At 48.1% G+C, this 4920-nt stretch overlaps 1 protein-coding gene across 1 annotated transcript in view; it reads left to right on the top strand.

Annotated features, from left to right (window-relative positions):
- The first annotated feature begins 484 nt into the window (after nt 1-484).
- The window catches only part of gatad2b (GATA zinc finger domain containing 2B), a 42359-nt gene continuing 37923 nt past the window's right edge, over nt 485-4920 (top strand). The window contains exon 1 of the mRNA XM_037693600.1: nt 485-588. The gene's annotated coding sequence lies outside the window, so the exon portion shown is untranslated. The remainder of the gene's footprint in view (nt 589-4920) is intronic.

Raw genomic sequence — 4920 nt, 5'->3', positions numbered from 1 at the left:
AAAATGACGACTTGTTCTGGTGTCAGTTCACGCTGTCTCGGTTCTTTGTCGTGCACGTGTGTGCAAAGAAATCCGGTACATCCAGCGCACAGGTGGTTCTGAGGCTAAACAGGTTCTAATTATGTTCTGCTGAACCCGACCACAGTGACCAGCTGAACCGTTCGGTTTGATAAATAACGCGGAAAAACCCGGCTAACCCACTTGACTTCCCGAACACATTGTTTCTGAAGCCCCATGGAGGCACAGCGGCTCTCCATCCAGACACAGACAACAACAGTCACAACAGCCAATCAAATCTCTCTCCATCTCCGCCGCGGAAATCAACAGCCAATCAGCTACTCATCTGGTGCTGCCGTGGAAACGAGCAGCCAATCAGCGGCTGATGTCTGGACCTCACGGAGTAGCCGCCTGACCAATCAGCGCCCTCGTCGGGCTTCAACGAGGAGCGGAGGGTCTGCCGAGGCCCAATCAACGGTTTAGTGTTGCCTGCCGGTGCCGGGGACTGGTGGTAAGAATCCGCTGCAGCGCGTCAGGAGGACCGGACCGCGAACCCGGAGACGGTACATACTGAGGCGAAAGGAGACGCAGGTGAGTCCGAGGATCTGCGGCAGGGCCTGGATTTGAGTCGGAGGTGTTCGGGGCTCGGCGGCGTCAGGAGGCTGTGTAATTAGCGGCGGTGTGTTTTTCTTCCGCCGGTGGGTGAGTCGGTTCCGTGAAACGCTATCAGACAATAGAGCGCGTTGGCTTCGCTGTTTATTGATGCGGGCTGACATGTTGGCGACCAGAACCGCCGCCTCGAACCATTAATTCACCGCGAAAGGTGTAACGGAGTCACGGCGGGGACGCTTACCGCCGTCCCGACCGAAGGCTTCTTCACACCGAGCGGTTTGGCTTTTAATGACCGAGGGGCTGCGATGTTATTCGGAGAGCCTCCGATCCGTTTCATTGTTTGATCCGGAGTCTCAAGGGGTTAACTCGGGCTGGGGGAAAAAGACAGCCCGCTGATTAACAGGTCTGTGGAGCCGGGCAGCCCGGGGGAGAGGCGCTAAACCGGGCCGTGCTCCGGCTGAAGGAGGCCGAGGCGAGGGGGTGATGGCCCTCAGCAATTAGAAGAAAAATGTGAAATGCATCAGCCATTAACGAGGAGCTCAGCTGGCTCCATATGCACCTAAATGGCTGCCTGGCGGAACAGCCGGTTCTGGGCCCCAGGAGGCCGGGCCGTCCTGACCCGGAGGGTTCGGAGAAGTAGATGACTGTTAAACAAAGTGGAATCCATTTTTATTATTCTGCTGTAAACACAGGCTCATCTGCTGAGGAGCTGCTGTCTCCTCCTGCTGGATTTGCATGAGTCACATGCAAATGGAGTCTCATCTGGTTCCTATCACTTGGGTTCTGTTGGGCCGACTCGGAACTGGAGAAAGGCCACACTTGGTAAAGTTAGGAGGGAAAAAGTAAAGACATTTTCTGGGGGGGTGATTTTTCTGTTTTACAAAAGCTGCCAGTCTGGTTGTGAATTTGTCATCTACGGTGTCCTGTAAGGATGGTTGCACACATTTTAAGGCGTCAATGTCTCGTCACTTTCCCTTCTCTGGAGGGGGTATCTCAATGAGACTAGCTGCTTCCTGGGGGGTGGGGGGTCTCCAGAAGGTTTTCATGGGACTTCTCAGCTTCCAGAGCTGTTCTGTTGCTTGTTTGATCAACAAGTTCTGTCTTGAAATGATCACAAAGTTCCCAGAGAACCTGGAAAATGACTTTCACATGTTCCATTCAGGGAGAACTGAACCCTGATCTGTTGATTAAACGATGATCTTTTTGAGATTATTTAACGTGTTCATGCATTAATGCTGGTATCAATGAGGACATGTCCTTTCTGACTGGCTCTGTCTGGAGGCGTTTTAGTTGCTGCTGTTATACAATATAATTGATTAGGAATGATTATTATTATTAGGAAACGATTTCCCTTTGGGATTAATACAAGTATTAGTTTTTTTTTATTGAATTGAATTGAATTACAGCATGCACGTACCGTAGGCTACAGTCTACGTCCTGTAACTCATAATGTTCAAGTCGCATACAGTTAATCTTTTGCTCGTCGTCTAAGATGCTACGTTCCTGAGATTTCAGGATTACATTTGGGGCGAAAACTCAATGAATTTTGATTTCATGAGCTACGAACACAAAAGTCGTCGACGGCACCTCCATCCTGTCTCAACTGTATTTAAGACACCTGACGGAAAACATGCAGCGTCTAAAAACGGTGCCATAATCCGTTATTGTCGATGTAAAACCGGTCCGCATCGGCCCGTCTTTGTTTCAGTTGTGCAGTCCCGAAGATGAAGCTCAAACGTACGTGCGGTTGCCATCCATCCTTCCTCTTTGACCCGCCTCTTCCTGTCTGGGTGCCCAGGTCCAGCAGTCGCTGCGAGAGGCTGGGGACACCTTGGACAGGTCTCCAGTCCATCACAGGGACACGTTGATACAACCACTCACACCTAGGCACAATTTAGAGTCGCCAACCATCCTAATGTGGAGGGTTTTGGTCTGGGAGGAAAGCCATGCATGCACAGAGAGAACATCTCCACAGAAAGGTCCCCAGCGCCATGTGGGTACAAAGTACACCAAGGTGTGTGGAGGTGGGCAGTAAACTGTGCCGTACACTCAAAAAAGGCTGTTTTTAAAACTGCAAATGCAGACGCACGGCTCATGGGTCACTCGGTCACAAACGTGGTGTGAATTGAGGCCGCAGCTGAAAATTCACACGTTCTCACAGTACCCAGAGATTTATTTTACCCACTAGTCTCCCAGCAGCTACCGCTCAGTGAGACGCCACCTGTAGCGAAGTTAGGATGCTTTGTCGTTTCCCATCAGTCTTTTCAGCAGTGCGCACCCAGCTGTTAGCTTCAGGTCGCGTCTCGAAGACGTGCGATCGTGTCACAGTGTGAACGTAGAAGTAAATGAAGGCTTCGGTTCTTTCCCGTGTGCTCGCAGGGGACGGCGGCTCTGAATGAATGAACTTTGTTGAAGTGAGTGAATGGAGGGACTCTCATCACATGCTGTCCAGCTCAGATTAGTGCAGTTGATCGTCTCGTTTCCACTCACTCCTGCGGAAGAACAACAGAAATCTTATCTTTGTGGAGATTTTAACTGTCTGATAAAGTCTGCAGACAAGTATTGATGGTCCTGTCTTCTGCTGTTAAACACCTGTTTTTTACAAAGACAATTAGACGGTTTGGATTTATGCTTTGTGTCATTTTAATGCACAAGGTATACAGGGCTATGTCTGGCTGAAATCACTAATTCAAAATATAATACAAAAGTTCACATGATGAGCTTTGTAATAACTGCTCAAACTTTTATAAAGTTAAAGTTAATTTAAGATTTCACGTCTCTGCTCAGATCAGCTATAGATGTCTAGTCCAAATCGATTCAGCTCTTGTTTTCCACAATTCATGCAAATACAATTATTTAAACTTTTACACTCGGTCATACACTCCTGGCCAAAATGAAGTCGCCACCAAAAAATAAGGTCACACTAATATTTCGTTGGACCACCTTTAGCTTTGATGACATCATGCATTCACTGTGTCATTGTTTCAATAAACTTCTACAATGTCACAAGATCTGTTTCATCCAGTGTTGCATTAATTGTTCACCAAGATCTTGTATTGATGACTAGGCACTATGATGGGTGCATCACTTCACCTGCCTCTCTTCTTACCCTGATGTGTCCATCACTCTGGAACAGGGTCAGTCTGGACTCATCAGACCACATGACCTTCTTCCATTGCTCCAGAGTCCAATCTTTATGCTCCCTAGCAAACTGAAGCCTTTTTTTCCAGTTAGCCTCACTGGTTAGTGGTTTTCTTAAGGTTACACAGATGTTCAGTCCCAATCCCTTGACTTCCTTCACATAGTTCATGTGGAAATGTTCTTACTTTCACTACTAAACATGTGTGCTACTGTTGTTTTTCTTCGATTTGATTTCGCCAAACGTTTAAGTGATCACCGGTCAGGATCATTCAGGATTTTATTCCAGCCACATTTCTTCCTGGAAGACGATGGGTCCCCACTATCCTTCCAGTTTTAATAATGCGTTGGACAGTTCTTAACCCAATTTTAGTAGTTTCTTCAATCTCCTTAGATGTTTTCTCTGCTTGATGCCAGTGATTTGACCCTTCTCAAACAGACTGACATCTTTTCCACGACCACGCGATGTGTCTTTCAACATGGTTGTTTAAGAAATGAGAAGCAACTCATTGCACCAGTTGGGGATAAATAACTGGTTGCAGCTGAAAGTTAATCACCCAGGCAGTAATTATCTAATAGGAAGCTCGGACCTATTTACTTAGTTAAACCCAAGTGGCAACTTTTTTTTTTTTTTGGCCAGGCAGTGTATTTTACAACACACAATTTAGGCAGGAATGTTGTGAAAGTCGTTCTGGACATGACCCTTGGATGCCCTGGAAGTGCTACATCTTATCACTTCTGCTGCTGCTGTCTAAGCTTGTAAAGAACCTCAGGGTGAGTAACTGTAAAGTCAAAATAAACTGTTGGACTGCAACAGTTGGACACCTCTAATCCAGCCATCCATTATCTTTAAGCTATTTTTCCTTTCCAGGGGTCACTGGTGCCCATGTCCAGTTATCACTGTTAGAGGCAGGGGACACCTGGACGGGTTTCAGTCCATCACAGGGACACCTGGATGGGTCTCTGTCCATCACAGGGACACTTGGATGGGTCTCTGTCCATCACAGAGATGCCTGGATGGGTCTCTGGCCATCACAGAGACACCTGGATGGGTCTCTGGCCATCACAGAGACGCCCGGACGGGCCTCTGTCCATCACAGGGACGCCTGGACGGGCCTCTGTCCATCACAGGGACGCCCGGACGGGTCTCTGTCCAACACAGGGACGCCCGGA

The sequence above is a fragment of the Nematolebias whitei genome, chromosome 19 (genome assembly GCF_014905685.2).
Source record: "Nematolebias whitei isolate Nwh7 chromosome 19, NemWhi1, whole genome shotgun sequence".
Taxonomy (NCBI): Eukaryota; Metazoa; Chordata; class Actinopteri; order Cyprinodontiformes; family Rivulidae; genus Nematolebias; species Nematolebias whitei.
The sequence above is the reverse complement of the archived record's forward strand: the minus strand, read 5'-3'. Positions and strand labels throughout refer to the sequence as shown.